The 18271-nt window shown below is 32.5% G+C and overlaps 1 protein-coding gene across 3 annotated transcripts in view; it reads left to right on the top strand.

The window, feature by feature from the left end:
* The window catches only part of LOC145286224 (WD and tetratricopeptide repeats protein 1-like), a 104013-nt gene that overhangs the window by 8154 nt on the left and 77588 nt on the right, over positions 1–18271 (top strand). The window lies entirely within an intron of this gene.

The following is an 18271-nucleotide window of genomic DNA, read 5'->3' as shown; positions in this document are numbered from 1 at the left end:
TCTATCTCACAGAAGAGATGTTGCGAGTTTGTCTCTGCTTTATCGTTATTTTCATGGAAAGTGTTCGACTGAGCTTCAATCTATGGTCCCCCCTCGCCAAACTTTCACAAGAAACACTAGACTAGCTGAAAACATTATCAATAATTTTCCCCACTTTATCTGTACCTAAACATAGATTCCATGATCAAAGCTTCTTTCTTAGAACTGCACGCCTGTGGAATTGTCTTCCGTTTTCCTGCTTTCCAGCTGTCTATAATATGGTTGTCTTCAAGTCCAACGTGAACAAGTTTCTGATGAGCCATTCCACTTAAGTTAACAAATTTACCGAACTTCCATTACTATTGATTACTATATTGTCCTTTTGACTACTCTACACTCTTTAACCCTTATGCTTGAGTGGCCGATCGGCCTTGATAAGTGGTGACGCTTATGTAAAAAAAAAAAAAAAACACAAATGCAATGTCATGGATGTTGTCATTGGAAATAAAACACAATGAAATGTGTTTTAGCTGCTAATATCTGTAGTAAATCACTGCTGGGTACAGAGTGCAATATTCCTTACTCCAATAATAACTTTGAATTTTGTCTTGTATTAAAAATTGAAAGTTTTTTGCAAAGTTTACCAGCACAAGGACCTCCTTGGAATAAAGATTCTATTTCTTCTGGCTTGGCATTTTGTTAGATTTTGTAAGATTATCAATGGTGTCAATCAACAGATCCTTATATTCTATATATGTCGCTATGAGAAGCAACACTGTGCAGAGCAACGGGAGACCTTCAAGGTTTTTGTGAAGTTTCCACAGAACTCACAGGTTCGCAGTCTGGATCCATTTTGTTATCAACTGTCAGACCTTCATATTTCTTTGTGCACTGACGACAAAAAAAGTGACTTGTTGTTAGATTATACCCTCTTGCCTCCAGATCTTTTGCCATCTGCAAAGATATCGGCCTTTTCTCTTTGACTTTATTCTTGTGTTGTAAAAATCCACCACAACACTTCTTTGTGACCTTTGCTCTATGCACAAACACATTTCCGAAATATTGTTTGTGATGAAAGCAAATGATTGATAATTCACCGTCATTTTTTTCAGTCTTGCTCTCCACAGTGTCTAAACAATTCCTTGTTCCAAGTCTGATAGATTCTCAAGTCTCTTGGACTGGTTATAGTCAAATTTGTGACCCTCCAAATTGAGTTGAACACCAATGGAGCAAGCCTCGTAAGTCATCTGGTTTTCTGAAGAAAGGTAAAAAAGAAAATTATAACCTAGTTGCACTACATTTTGCTTACATACTTTTTTTTTATAAGAGTTGGCTTCCTAGTACAAGAAGTTTCTTAATTTTTGACACAAACATAGTTCAAAAAGTTTCTTATTAGTTTCTTAATCAAAATTCTCAAATAATTTGGAAATGTAGTTTAAGGACATTTTGTAAGGTAAACATAGTGTAGGTGTGAATATTTGGGGCTTTTTTTCATGAGAGTCAGTAAGGTAATGTAGGATTTGTTTCTTAACCCTCGCAAAACCACATGTTTTTCCGGGTGTAGTGGACCGGGGGGGGGGGGGTTAACTTGACCAAGAATTTAAAAACATGAATAAACCTTGTGAAACACAAGAAATTGAAACAATTTTATATCCTATGCGTTCCTTAATATTCTTAGATCACATATCAACAAAAATTAGCAGTTATTTCCATTTTGTTGATGTGCAGTGGCTTCAAAAAGAAGTATGGTCAAGCCAAGAAATCTTGTGATTTTAAGAAAAATGCTGATTTTCAGGAAAACTAACTTTTGGCTATATTTCATAAAGTTTTGTTACTATAATCAACTTTTTTATAAATAAGAAAATAGTTGCACACTATTTGAAGACACTTATTTTGAATAGATAAGTGTCAGGAAAATGATAAAATCATTTCTATGTCCTTTTTTCGGTGTTGTAAGTCCAATATTTTGCTAAAAATAGCCTCATCAGGGTAGTTAGTCAGTCCATAGTTTTTTGGGGTTTTTTTTTTTTCTTCATTTTGTTGTTATAGAGGAAGTAAATCCTGGAGAAGAAATTTAAAAATACGAGCTTTACATTTTTTACGTGTGCGTTCGCCCCAGTTTCGAGTAGGAATATGAAATAAGAAAATAGTTGCACACTATTTAAAGACACTTGTTTTGAATATAAACTGGGGCGAACGCACACATAAAAAATGTACAGCTCGTACTTTTAAATTTCTGCTCCAGGACTTTCTTCCTCTATAACAACAAAATGAAGAAAGAAAAAAAAAAACTACGGACTGACTAACTACCCTGATGAGGCTATTTTTAGCGAAATATTGGACTTACAACATCAACAAAAGGACATAAAAATGATTTTATCATTTTCCTGACACTTAAAGTTTTCAAACTTTTTTATGTTTTCAGAAAGATTCCATATAGTTTTAAGTATCTCAGCATGAAAAGCAATAAAATTTGGTATTTTGATCATTTTACTTTTATTATTTTGGAATTTCTGAAAAATTTGATAGGGGTTACTCGCAAGGACACCCTTGTAGAAAAATTATTTTGTAAATTTTATGATTTTTTGACACTATATGATAGGTTAGAAATATTCAGGAAGCTATATAAAAAATCAGAGCGAAAAAAATCGTGTTTTTAGGAAGATATAGACAAAAGTTTAAAAAGTTGGGTCAAAATTACCCCCCCCCCTCCCCCGTGGTCTTTTGAGAGTTAAAGTTTCTCAAGAAGTTTCTTAATCAAAATTATTGGCTTGAGATAGTACTAGAAGTTTCTTAAGATTTTAGAAACGAGAGATCAGACACTTACTACTAGAATGGGCTGCAAGGAATTGGCACCATAAACATTGCATCTGCTGGAATGGGAGTGAGGAAGTGCTCAAGAGGTATCGCTGTTTGTATTTTGACCGGCAATCTGCAAACGAAACCCAAGTGGGTCTGCTTGGCTTGCTTATGATTGAAATGAGTTTTGTTTCAAGAGACACAATCTGAGCATTGATCACTTTCAATTTGATCGACAGAGGACAACAGATAACTGTGTTATGCCAGGAGAGAAAAAATCATGGACATCCACCACATCAAACTCGAAAATAGAACGATGAAGATTATTTTGCTGCAGTTTATCTCAAGCAGCTCGCTTTGGTTTCAGACCACATTCGCGACAAAGATAGATACCAGGGTTTTCATTAATGAGCAGGCTGAGATCACGAATTGAGAGCTGAAGACAATTGTAATGAACAATTGCTGCTCTGTACAAAGGTTTGTCAGGACAACCTGATATTAGGATTCTTCACCCTACAAGTAAATCCTGACTAAATATTCAAAATAGTATTTGCAGCTCAAATAAGGTCCCCTCTGTATGACTACCACACACTGGCTTATATGATGAATGGTGCACATTCTTCAAGTGATATTACCCATAATAATAACACTTAGCTAAGTACTCCACCAGACTAGATGAATTCTTCTCCTGGGATCCGGTAAGACCAAGAGATAAAAAGAAATACTATAATTAACTGGTCAATTGGAGAGAGGAAAATTAATGTTCTTCACTTTTTTACTAACTCAACGTTTGAGAACTTTTAGGTGATATCTATGTATCTCGGATAGAGATCAAGTGTTAGCCCAATGAAAGGGCCTTTTGATTTCTGGGAATTTAAAAAAAAAAAAAAAAAAAGAAGCTAATCTGTAGCTGAAACATGTATGCACATATGTAGCCAAGCATGTTTGTATGAATACAAATTTAAACTAGTGTGTGTGTGTGTGTGTGTGTGTGTGTGTGCGTGCAGGGCTTAGAAGAAACTAATTCCAAATACAATCCCACCTACAATATAAATAGATTTTTACAATTCATATTAGTTTTAGCTTTTTCTCATTTTATTTTTCTGTTTAATAAATATTCGATTGATAATAAAGAAAATCAAAGTGGATTTAGCAAAGTTGTGTAGAGAAATACACACGAGATTTTATATTTTTAAATTATTTCCTCTGTTACAGATGCATGAATTAAAATAAAATTAACATTTTAAAATCAAATCAAATTAATCTATATAAAAATTAGTAAGATTTTATTCTTCGCCCCACACTGTTTAAAAAATGAGATTCTGTATTTTTATTTATAAAATTCCACATCAACAGCTTAGATTTTTCTGAAAGAAAAATATTTCAGAGTGTATTTTACTATATAAATGATCACTCACTTCTTGCCCAGAGAGCATTATTGGTTAATGATCTCCCAGTGCTCAACCATATAATGACAAACGGATAATCATTTTTTTTGTGTATTTCTAAAATGCCTGTCGGAATTACTAGTATTTTTTATTTATATATATATATATATATATTTCATATTGCCATCCATATCTAGGATTAGTTTGGGTGTTAATGAAGGACATGTTTTTTTTTTCTTTAAAGGTCTCGCTTTTTGTTGTTGTTACTGAAACAATATAGGGGTAGGTTCTGTTGAAAAATAGACTAAAAAACAAAAATAATGGCGGCCATTGCATAAATAAAAAAATGGTTACTCGTTTTGTCTTACGCTATGTGGTCAATAACTGGGTTATCATTTTATGTTAAATCTACTGTAAGAATTTTTTTCTGACCTGTTTTAGCTCCAAGACAGTAACAAAAAATTTTGCACCAACCTAATACATTTTTTTTTTTTATTCATTCTTTCTTGCAAAAAAGGAAAATGCCTATTTTGCCTCTGAGTAGAGCTGGTAACACCTTGAATGGTAATAGTGCTTATAGCTTTAACAGGAACTGGAATTCGGGTTCAGCACTGTTGGAAGATTGGATTTATTATAGCCATTTGAAGGAATTGGCATGATGCCTTTTGATGATGTATTCAATTTTCGACCAGTCGACATCAGAGATGTTTATAAAGCATATTCATTTGAAGGAATTGTCATTAATGACAGGTCAATAATTCTGACCTTAAAAAGTCTCTGGGAGACAAATATAATAACTTAGCCTAATCATTTAGGCTTTAAAATAAAGTCTGAAGGAGATGAAGAGTAGAGACACCAAATACCTCATATTCAGAGAGAGCTGAGTTCCAAGTTTCTTCTACGACTGCGGTCTCTGGAACTGAAAAAGAAAAGGCATTCAAAAACCTGCCAAACCCATTGGTCGGCTGTTAAAATCTTGACTAATGTGATTGGTCTAAACAAAGACAATGGGTAGCCAATCAGCCAATGAGGAGCTTGCTTATAATTGTAGAATTTCTCACGCTATATAGTAAAATGGTAATATTCTAAATCAGTGCTCAGAAAAAATCAAGCTACCGGAAGTGGATACGATTGATTGTGTAAGACAACTAAACAGAACAGTCACAGATATGAAAAATGAAAAAATATATTTATTAAAAAAAAATTACTTTTGTATATTTATTAAAAAAAAATTTGTTTTAACACTTCTTGTATTATCATGAAAAAAAAAATGGCTTTTAAATAAAAAAAAAAAAACACTTCTTGTATTATCTTCTAATGTATAAAAGGCAAAATGTGTGCGTGTATGTTTGCGTGTCTCGCAAAAACTTTCGACACAACCAATGGATCCTCATGAGATCAGTATTGTTTTTAAGCTCGATCCTTAGGATGAAAAATATCGAAAAATTGGCCGAAAGCATTCATTGCTTTACCCTCAACTTAGCAGTTTTGTACAAGGAGGGGTGTTTTTTTTTTTTTTTTTTTTCGTCAACATTTTTGCAAGTCATCATCTCTGTTGGATTGACTATGCTTAATTTCAATGCTCTTGACTTCCGGTTGCACGATGGAGACATCGGCTAAGACGTTATTTTTTTTATTTTTTTTCCTCTTTCGCATTACGGGTTCGAGCTATGCCTGCCTACTACCACTTTTTTTTTTAAACACCTCTTCACCTAAACTGCCTACTGTTGTTTTGACTTCCCCCTCCCTCCTGCTACTACCACTTTTTATTCTTCCCCCCCCCCCCCCGGGGGTTCCTTACTACACTACTATAAAAGGCAAAATGTGTGTGTGTGTGTTAGTATGTTTCGCAAAAATTTTCGACACGCACGACGGATTGGTCTCATTTTCAAGCTCGATCCTTCAGATGACAAATATTGAAAAATTGGCCAAAAACATTCATTCCTTTGCCCTAAACTGGGGAGTTTTGAACAAGGAGGGGTCATTTTTTTTTTCGTCAACATTTTCGCAAGTCATCGTCCCCATTGGATTGACTACACTTAATTTCAATGCTCTTAACATCCGGTTGCGCGATTGAGTCATCAGCTAAGACGTTAGGTTTTTTTATCCGCTGTTGTGTTATAGGTTTGAGCCTGCATGCCTACTACCACATTTTTTTTTTTTAACACCTCTCTTCACTCAAACTGCCTAAACGTGCCCAAAAATTCTGTTTACATTAGGGGGCGGTGGAGAGGCAGGTGGTGGTGTGGCGGAACAAGGAAAGAAAGAACAATAGGTACCTCCAACGCGTGCCATAGTTTTAACCCCCCCCCCCTATATGTAACACAATGTAATTGTAATTTAATTTAATATTATCATCCTAACTTTTTTACCATATAATAGAAAAAGCTTCAAATAAACTGCTAATATTTAAAAAAAAATTTATTACAGCATACAAAAATAATGAAAATGCGAGACAAAAATCGTGTTTACATTATCGACGCTTTAAAACAACGTTCCTATGTAGTGACGTTTTTACGCTGTTTACACACCCATGTTTTAAAAATCTAGTAAAAATCAAATAATCATATTTTCCTGAAATTTTCGATATTCAATCATTATTAAATAAACTTACATCTTAAAAGTAGGTTTCGTTAAATATATTAGCGGAAATATATTTTTTTGATGTTCTACCCCCCCCCCCCATTTCATGGTCCGAAAACTAAGCAAAATAAATGTGGGTTGATAAGTTTCAACATTTTTTTAAAGCTGAAAAAATCAAATAATTAAAAAATAGTAATATATATATATATATATATATATATAGAAATCCTGTTATTTATTTCACTTACCTCAAAGTTGTAAATAAAATTGGACATAAATTCAATATTATGTTAAAAAAACAAAAAAAACCAACCACCAACACTTTCTGGATCATTTTTTCTCGGTAATATAATTATTCGAATTACAAAAAAAAAAAAAAATTCTAAAAAATAATTATTTTTAAAAAGCTTTAAATGATATTAAATTCAAATATTACGCAATATGAAGTTTAAATGGATTTTTTTAATAACAGGTTTCCAATAATAAAAAAAATACATTCATATAAAAGAATATAAGACTATTGAGATAATAAAAATTGTAAATCCAAAATCAACCTTAAAAAATTCGTTTGATTTTATTATTTAAATTGATAGAGGGTGGTCCTTATGTTTGGCGCTTTTTTAAAAAAATGTACGAGGCTTGTAAAGAACATTATTTTTAAATACATGTGTCAACAGAATACGTTAAAATTAATTTTATTAATGTCTGTGTAGTTCATTAATAAAAATGTCTGTGTAGTTCATTAATAAAAATGTATTTGTTTTACAAAAGGCAAATTTTATATTATTTTTTATCCATAGCAAAAAAAAAAAAAAACTTACTCCATTAATAATTATAACGCAAACGCTTATCCATAGAAATTAACAAAAACACCCGAAATGCTGACGTCACTATTAAAATGTGTACTATTGACGTTTTACACATCGCCATGGAGGTACCTAAAGAACGAAAAACAAAAGTAAATTTTTGTAAACCGCTCGTTTAAACTTAATGACAGCATAATTAGCATCCTAAATTATGAAAAAATGGACGAATTTCTTAGTAAAAAACAGAGCCGGTTTTCGGGGGTGCTGAAAACGAATATAATAGTCAAATTTGTTTTATGATATGAAGAAATTACTAGGTGGTTAGAAAGTGTGTGCTCATTTTATGTTAAATTTATATAGGAAAGTGATCTGCCACTTTTTGAAAAGTAATTTCTTCATATCATGAAAACTACTCATCTGCCCCAAATTTAAATGTGATATTTGTTTTTAGCACCACCGAAAACCTTTAAAAATCGTCATTTTAAAGTTTTTTGAGGAGTTGGAAAGAAATTTGACATTTCTACTAATAATAAAAAAATTCTATAACCACTTTCCGTGTATTTCTTGTCTCTACATGACTTTTGCACGTTATTATTGGTATTACTGCAGTTTATGGACCGTGCTGAAACAATAACGCTATTATTAAAAACCCAATTTTTAACACGAGGGGAGGAGGTTCTATTAACTATTCTGTACTTTCACCTAACAATTTTTTAATGAATAAAAGATACCGTAAACATTGAATTTAACTTGAAAATCATGTCTAAAAAAATAGCATGGTCTGTGAACTGCATTAAGTACCTTATTTTATTTATTAAATTAATCGATTATTTATTTTAAAAAAATAAACAATGCAATAGACTGAAGTACCATAAGGGGATTAAAAAATAAATTTTATATGCTTTACGATAGACAACAGAATGAAAACGTGGTCAAGAAACAAAAATAAATAAACGACAAAATTAGATCTTCCACAATGCATTTCTGGTTCTTTGCAAACAAGTCAACCATTTTTTTTATTATTTTACCTAAAACATTTTAAATTTGTGTACATTGACAACCATTGATTGAGATTGTCGGACTGACTTCCTCACCTTGGTTGTTATTGTCACAACGTTTCGTCCGTTTTGCCCTCTGGCCTTCGTCAGGTGTTTTGTATCGAACTGGGGAACCGTTTGTTAGGAGTCTCGAACCCAACCCTTTATTATTATTACGGGGGTACCATGTTCAGACTCCAGCTAGGCTTTGGGGCATAGTTGCTGATTCTCTGTTTGGAGACAATCTCAATGAAAACACCTCATCTCAAAAATACAGACAATTACTATTGACAACCATGTTTACTAGGTAGTATGGGCAAAAATGGGGGACCTAGTTTTGAAAGCCGATTTATCAATTTTTTTTTGTAGGTTTCCGACTACTTTTTGATTGTATTTGAAAGATTAAGGACTAAACTTAATTTCCAAAGGGGAAAAAATATTTGTACACGTGAAAAAAAAATTATGAAAATGTTTTCACGGCGAGCTACCCAATTCAGCTAAATTTTTAAGTTAAATAAATTCATTGTAAAAAAATCCTTTAAAAGATAAATATTAGTTTTCTGTGTCCATTTCAAAGATAATTAGTAAAGTAAAGTCCTAAGATATTGAATTAAATAAAAAAAAAAGCACTTTGTTTGTACAAAACATAAATTAATTAGCCCAAAACCAAGTGATTCTGGCGTTCGCAAAACGCAACAAACTAAAATTTTGTAAACACGAAAATTACGAAGGCCCAAAATTTCATGCAGTCGAAAGACTGTGAAAATGACGTCATGTAATTAAAAGGGAAGAAGTTCTTTTTTCCCCAGTTGTGCATCCATACATTTCTTTTCTGAACATTTGTATTAATTTTTGCATTTTTTTAATTTAATTATTTTTCTATGTTCCTATTTTTAAATTAATGTTTTTTTTAATTATTGTCCAATATTATATAAAAAATATGTTACGCCGAAAGTTTCACATTCTTGCGAGCAAGGAAATTATTAAAATCTTGCATATAAAAATTATGCGAGACCCGTAATTTAAAAAAAAAAAAGTAGAAATATTTTTTGCAATTATAATTTTTTTGTGTGAAAATATTAAATAGGCAATGCTTAATTCAATAGTAATATCGATAGTTCAAAAAATTCATTTTTCTTTGAGTTATATAGGATTCATTAATACGGATTTAAGGGCTTTTTTCATAATGTTCTTATGAAAATTATTCTATTTCTGTTACAAATTATGATGCTCTATTTATATAAAAAAGGCAAAAATAAAGTCTTGCGTTTTTATTTACTACTGAAAACTATAACTTTAGTAAAGGTATTTTTTGTTTAAACAAAATACATTTCCACTCGGATTTAAATAAAAATAATTCGTTCATTATATTCCGCGATGATCATTTGATAAATACTGAAGATTTCATTAAAATTGGTCAATATCCTGATTTTTGGTGAAATTTTTTTTTTTTTTTTTTTTTTTTTTTTTTTGAAGTAAAGGGAGGGGTCAAAATGTTTATACATTTTGAGCATCGGCATTCATTTTGCCCGTACATATTATTTTTTTTTTTTTTAGGTGGGGGGGCTTTTTGTTCGTTATAAATTTCCATTAATAAAAGAATTTGGCGTTTCTACACGAAATTTCGGAAATCTGTTGATGTTTGGTATCACCATGGTGTTAATTACTTGACAACATTTAGAAAGACTGAAGAAAACCAGCAATGATCCACGTTTGTAGAGTATGGATGGCCAAAAAAGCGAAATCAAATCTGAATAGGTGTTTTATTGTTTTGATTTCACTCGAGATTCTTTATTTAATTTTTTGTCTCAAAAATAGTTTTTGAATTTTGAAGACAAATCTATCGTATATTGTAGAAATTTTGTGAGGGATATATTTTTTCCCCCTATTCTTCCTTTCTTTTGAGGTTGCTTTACTGCTGCTGATGTTGTTGGTCATGTGACTAATTTCTGCCTGTTGATTGATCTGCACATTCCATGTTTTGTGATGTGGTGGACTGGTGCATTCACACAACTCTTCTGCATCTTCAGTTCCTTGTGAATAATTGTGTGTACAGTTCCCATACTGAAATCAAACTGCATTTATTGTCTCTATAGACATACAACAGTCCTTATCCATGAAATTCTTTATTTAGCCAATCAACTCTGGTGTTCTGACTTCCTTACTCTTTCCACACCTCTTGTCATCTCTCACAAACTCTCTGCCTTCCTTGAATCTCTTATACCACTGAAAAACTGATGCTCAATTCATGCAAGATAGTCCAAAAGCAGTCTAAAGCATTCTCTGTGGCATTTTTTCCAAGTTTAAAACAGAAGTTTATTGCATATTGCTCTTCTAAAGTGTCCTTATGTCCAGATTGCATTTTGGAAATTCACCAGCTGTGACAATCGGGCTTAAGTAGGGTGTATGCTAATTTCTGCTGTAGCTGTTCATTTCAACCTGAAATCATAAAATTAGTCCATCATCTCTTAGTTTGTATAGCAATAACATACTGAATTTTCAAGAGTCTACGACAATTTTAAATGCCTATACAAAAACAGTCTGGAAACTTATTTAAGGCACCTCATATTAGTCCATGGGCATCTCTGATGGCTTACTAATCAGCCTTTTTGAAGCATCTTATCACTTTGAGCAACAGCTCCTCAATATGGGGTCGAGAATTAAGGGTGGTGTTTACCAATATCACAAGGTAATAGACATTACCAAGTGAACTATGGCCATTTGTCACACAATCCCTGGTTACTGTAGTTAGGAATAGATCTAGAAATGAGGCTTGCTGATCTTCACGATCTGACAGGTGGGTCAGGAACATGACTCTGTGTAACAGAATGAGTTATGGAGAAACTGTGTGCTGCTATCAGCTGTATTTGTGTAACGCAAGAAATCGAGACAATTGTTGTGGACATGAAAATCGACAAATACATTTATTTCAGCATTATTATCTAAGGAGAGTGCTGCAATTATACTGTCAGAGACATGGTTGATCGGATTTACAGTATTGAATCGAAGGAGAACATTATTTTTTTTGGTAAAGGAAATATAAGTAACTAACGCAGTGTTGCAAGACTAGTCTAAAGCACATCTAAAAATCTTTTGGCACTTAATTTTCTATTTTATTTTATTAATTCTCAGTAATTTTTAATTTTATGTGATCCCTTTATCTTCTTTCTTTTGAAGTACTTTGTTCCTAAAATATGTCAGGACGTGCTCTATAAATTACTAAAGTTTAAGTTTTCTCCTTCAATGTCTGAAAATTAAATTCCTCTACCGCAAACAATGAAGAAAAAAATTAAAAAAAAAAAAAACGTTTAATTGCAACTGCTGCATTCATGACCTCCCCATGGAATCTTGCAAGATTGAAATCAAAATCCTGTCAATACAGGACCAATGTACTTCGTCTGCTTCTTTCAGTGAAACATATGGTCAATGTAGAAAACTCCCTATTTAAGCAGGAACGTGAGTTGTGGACTTTTTAGTGGAATTTCTATTTTATTTTTATTTAATTTTTAATCATTCAATGATAGTGGATTTCTGCTTGAATTGTTAAATGTGAATTTTTTTGCCCTTTGATCAAAATCTTTTTTTCTTTTTTTTTTTTTACATAAGAAACAAGCTGATTTCTTCCAAATTTCTAGGACCTTATTTCCTTTTGTAATCATTTGGTTTGATTTCTTCTCTTTCTCTCTCTTCATCTTTCTTTTTTTCTCTCTCTTTCTCCATCTTGTTTTGTCTTCCTTTTTTCTCTTATGATACTTCTCTTAAAATGTTAATTTTGCCATGAAGGGTAAAACTTCAAACGATTCTTGGTGGCAAGAGAGAATTTAACTTTGATTTTTGCTTCATCCAAGAATGACTTCCTGCTTCCTTCCTCACAGCATGTGGACTCTGTGTCTTTCACTTTTAGTTACTTTTTGCACTACCCTGTAAACACGCATGTGCATACACACACATATATGGCACATGGGGGGGGGGGGTTATATCAGTTTTGTCATTGGCTACTCACATTATTTGGCAAGAGTCTTGATTGATCATGTCATTCATTTTTGCAAAGGATAATCGTTGATCTATATGTAGAGTGACTGGTTGAACAATCTATGTACACTCGTTTCTTATGTCGGTGGTTTGTGTTTTTCAATATTACTCCCTGATACCCCCCCCCACCTCCAAATATTGATAAGATTTGTTCATGACTTCAGAAAGTAACTGTTTAATTTCTTTCTCGATGATGATCTGGTCATCGTTGATTTGACGGCTATCTGTTTAGTTTTGCTTAAGTTTGGAAAACAGGAAGAAGAGCGTTTTACTTTATCCAGTACACGTAATTAATGAACACTATCCATGGATAATTCAGTCAAGATCCGCCATATTAAAATGTTATTCTCTGATGTTAATATGGGTTGGTCATTTTATGCCGAAAGCATGCATATGGTTTGTAGATTAGTTTGTTTTGGACTGGGGTTATATATTTTGTTAACATACTAGCATGGGTGCCCGGCATTACCCGGGTGTTTGGAGGTGTGTGTTGAGCAAAAAAAAAAAAAAAAAAATAGTAGTAAAGCAGGCCCGAACCCGTACTGCGAAGGAGGAAAAGAATGTGAAAAAACTGATGTCTTTGCTGTTACGACCACCGCCAAAACAGAAGTGACGTAGGTTTAAATTAAGGTTAGACAATCGAAAAGAGGGGATGACTTTCGAAAATATCCATGAAAAAAGCGACCCCTCCCTGTAGAAAAGTGCCCAGTTGAGGGTGAAGAAATTAATGTTTTTAGCCAATTTTTCGGTATTTGTCGTCTGAAGGGTCGAGCTTCAAAACGATACTGATCTTGTGAAAATCCGTTGCCTCTGTTGAAAGTTTCAGGCAGACATGCAAACATACATACATAGATTTATATATTTGTAGCTCAAATTTTCGACCTAAACCGATTAAAAAGCTTGCCCTATATCTGAATACCCTTTATGTAAGATTTCAAATGTTTAGATCAGAAATTGTCTTTAGTAATTTGGTAGAGACTGCAGAGGTCAATTTTTTTTAACTTTGACTCCTATTATGACCCCTTAACATTTATTGTTTTGGGCTCAAATCAATTTATTAAGTTAGATCCATTCCCAAGGAACCTATATCTAAAATTTCAAGTGTTTAGATCCAAAATTTGCGGAGGAGTTTGGTAGAGTTCTCAATGGTCAAATTGTTAAACTTTGACCCCTTAACAGCCAAATTTCTGTCCGAAAACGGATTACAAAGATTTTCCCAAATCTCAATACCCTGTATATCAAATTTCGAGTCTGTAGACTGAAAGTTGACAGAGTTATTGTGTAGGGAAATGTACACAGGCAGACACTTTCACTTTTATAGATATATAGATAGTCTCTAAAGAGTAGGAGGGGCTACTAACTCTTTGGATCAGAATAGTTAGAACATGGACCTTTAAAAATACCTATGTGTGTGGTAACATAAGACTAATTGTTGGATACAAGGAATATGAGTTCTCTGCTTTTTAGCAGAAATCCTCCCACCTTTTTTTTTTTTTAAGTAAAAGGCTGATTTCTACCAAATCTGACAAAACAAGAGCATGCTACCCACCCCACCCCATGAAATAAATAAAAGAATTCCGTTTGAAATGCTGTGCAGATTGCCGAGTTCAACAGAAACATTCCCAAGTTCAAATATTGGTTTTTGATATATTTTTTTATATATTTAAATCTACATAATATATATTTTATATCGTAATATTTTTGTTATTTTTAGTGATAACTTTTTTAGTGGTATTAATTAGCTCTCCTGAGATTTGGAGAGTTGCCTCCCATTACTTACACATTATCACCCCATTATCTGTTCTTATAACATGAAACCATAGTTTTAATCACTGAAGTTGTGTTGACTTAAAAAAAAAAATTATTAATCCGCCATCCTTTTAATGTTGAGTGACAGGAATTGGTTGAAAAAAAAAAAAATTTAATATTTAATAATATATAAATATTTAATTTGATTGAACGTTTGTGTATTTTCTTTGCTTCATTCTTTACCTTTTTTTTATTTAGAAGCAGACGACATTTTCTTTTAATATAAAGATTTTTTTTAGGCTTTGAAAAACTTTACAAAGAAGGATGCAAACAGTTCTTTTTTTATATATAAAATAGTTATTTTCTTTGCTTGAATTTTGACAGAAAGTCTATTGAAAATAGTTCTTTTGGTTTCTTTTTTCTTTTCGGAAATTTTGCCAGACTGAGGAAACTTTAAGAAAAACAATTCAACGGCGCCCTTTTCTCTGGAAAAATTTGTTAAGAATCTGAAAAGAAAAAATGCTGAAAAATATCCTAAATAACTAAATATAGCTTTTAATCTTTTTCTTTAAATTTATATCACAAATTAAAATTCATTTGAACTCAAGAAACGTTTCGTTAACTTACTTTTTAGAGAATACTCTGAAACAATCTTCTTGCTTCATTCTCTTATTTTCCTTTATTATTATTATTATTATTTACGATAAATAATTAGTATTCTTTTTAACAATTTACTCACGCCGACTACAAACTTCTGGATTTCAATCCGAAAGATATGAGTTCTCTCTGGGAACCCCTATTCAAGGTTTACTGAAAATATTTTTAATATTTTGGATCTCTACCAAAATATTTTAAAACAAATATTACAATATTTCAATTCTTCTTAATATTTTGACGAAGTCAAAATATTTAATTCTTTTCTCCGATCGTCTTCCTGGTAGAAATTTTTTTTTTTTTTACAAAAGAATATCAAAGCTCAAGTAAATTAATTTTGAGATCAATCTCAATCGTCTCGACTTGTTACTGCATTTTTATAAAGATTTTAATGAAGAAACATTTTTTTTAAAAAAAGGTGGCAATATTTCTCCGGAGACTAGAAAAGGGGCTGAACCAAACAGTTTGGAAATATTTTCCAGTCTGATGATTTTTGTTAATTTTACTAAACAAGAAAATGTCAGATAACCCAAAACAGCCAATGAGAAGGCACCAAAAAGATCATCTGCCGAATTCAACAAACCGCCCAAAACTCCCACATTTTGAAAAAAAATCTTAAATCAATTAAAAAAAAAAAAAAAATTTACAAACTTTTCTTTTTGTTGCTGAGCCTTTCTATTTTAAATGAGATAAATTCTGAAGCTATTAAAATATTCAATTATTATGAAAAAAAAAACCCAGCAAAGTTTGCTCACAATAAAAAAAAAAATTAAAAAAAGCAAAAAAAAACCTGCAAACATTTAATCAAAGTGACCCTTCCGGGGTATTCTAAATGTAATAACCCATTGTTTATTTTTTATTTAAAATAAATTCTGAAACTCTCCTGTCAAAGAAAAAGAAAAATTTCTCTAATTCAACTTTGTCAATATTAGATGAGGATATATTTCAATCTATGGCAAAATAATACACCAACTCAAAAATACTTTCTATATCAATACCAAAGATAGTCATCTTTGCATTTAAAAATTCTTCTGAGTTTTCTTTTAGGTCTAGAATTAATTTCTGTAGTAGAACTACTAGTAGCAACTGCATTAGTACTGTCTTAAGGTACCATTCACTTCCGTAACTTCTTCAATGTCTGATTAGTGAGAATGAGTTATCGACAATTCCAAAGGAAACATGTTTGTGAGAATGTAACGGAATAGTACTATCTGGTTTCTTTATATTGGCAGATCTTATACAATTATTGCTGCCAACTCTACCTAAAGACCAATAGAGTCGAGACAACTCTGCTTAAAGGGTCAAGGCTTATAGGGTCAAGACTTGGCTGGATTTTTAATAAGCACCACATCATCCATTTTAATTATATTCTTAAAGTCAATTTGATAAAGATCATGAGATTGTTCTCTCAAAATAAGAAAATATTCTTCATGCCACAAGTTGTGGAATTTTTTAAGTAAGAAATCTCTTTTTTTTTCTAAGCTATCTATAAGATCAGATCTTTGAGGCAATTCATTCTCAAAGAAACTATCATTAACATTTAAAAATACAGAAATTTTATAATGAGGGTAAATGAAGTCATTTGAAGAAATAACACCCAAACTAAAATCTTCCGAACATCTATAAGTGAGGGGGTGTGAATTAACAGAATTCTGAATATCTGATAACAAAGTAAGCAACTCAAAATATGGTAGTTTTTTTTCTTTCCCACCAATTTATACAAACAAGATTTTACCGTCTTAATAAGCCACTCCTATGTACTTCGAAACTAAGCTGAATACATTGAAATGGTAAAATGCTTTGTTGTATGAACTGAATTCTTCCTCAAATTCATCACACAAATACTTCTCTAATCATATTACAACCACATATAAAGGAACGAACATGGTCAGAATAAATATGGGTAGGAATGCCATACAAATAAAAAAAAACTGACAAAGGCAAGAATCAGAGCATGGGTAGACATGTCGACCAAGTCCATATCGATTGCTCTCACGTTGAAGCACGTAAATATCAAAATATACATTTTCTTCATTGTGTCTTGTTCTTCTACCCACAAATGACCAGTAAAATCTATTCCTGTATGAAGGAAGCGTCTGACAAAATTTATTCTATGTTTGAGTAAGTTAGTAATTTTTTTTAGGATAATTAAAAGACAGAGAATTATATTTTTTACATAAATAACATGAAGAAATAACTACCTGTCTATATTTATCAATACGAAATTCAAACAAGCACAACTTCCAGAGGGTGGCAGCAACATCAAAATGTTTGCACTTAACATGAGCATCCATTATTACTAAATCAGTGAAATGACTGCAACATGGTAATAAGATCGGACAAACCACTTCAAATGGATAAACATCCAATTTCTCAATTAATTAACCCTTGACTATTCAAAAAAAAGATGTAAACTAGAAACAAGAAAAGGAATATCAATTGAAGAATGGTTCAACAAGAAAAACTTCTCCTTAGAGAGAAAGGATGATTGAATCCATTTAACTAGATATATCCTGGCAGCTGAGGTAGGATCAAAATCGGATTTTTTCAAGGTATTAACAAATCTGAAAACAGTTTAGACAAAGAAAGTTTTTCTAAGTTAAATACAGAAGTCATGTTAGAAATAACAGACAAATCTGAAGTAGCATTAGTCAAAACCAATCTTTGATTTTCAGAACTAAGACAGCTCAAATCACTGGTAGGCTATTACAAGTTCTCACCAGACAATCATAGTGGTCCATGCAACCAGAACTGTTGTACAGTTTGAAATTTCCAAACGGAAATATCTCTTGACATTAAATCAGCAGGATTCTCTCCTGAAAGCACTTGTACTTGTACTTGAAACGACATTCACCCTGGAGGAGTTGAGTCGGCTTCATGAAGATGCACATCTCGTACCGCTGCGGCCCAAGCCCGGCGATCGAGGCAAGATCCCGAGTGAGCAACAGCCAGTCACATCTCCAACGAGACAGGCCATAGATGAGCGGGCCCGAAATAAGCTCAGCGTCGGCTTTGATAGTCCCGAGCCACGTTCTTAGCTGGCCACCGACACGTTTTTTCCAGCCGGGTAGAGGACGTGGGGAGATAGCCTCGTGGATAAAGACCCCTGCATCACAGCGAGAGGCATGGCCGAACCATCGAAGGCGTCGGGCCCGCAGTAGGTCAGTAATTTCTCCTGAAAGCACATATTAATTAAAAAAAGAAAATGACTACACACAGTAACATACACATAGACTACGAAGTA

The sequence above is a fragment of the Euprymna scolopes genome, chromosome 10 (genome assembly GCF_053919585.1).
Source record: "Euprymna scolopes isolate OS-2025 chromosome 10, ASM5391958v1, whole genome shotgun sequence".
NCBI classification, from domain to species: Eukaryota; Metazoa; Mollusca; class Cephalopoda; order Sepiida; family Sepiolidae; genus Euprymna; species Euprymna scolopes.
The sequence above is the reverse complement of the archived record's forward strand: the minus strand, read 5'-3'. Positions and strand labels throughout refer to the sequence as shown.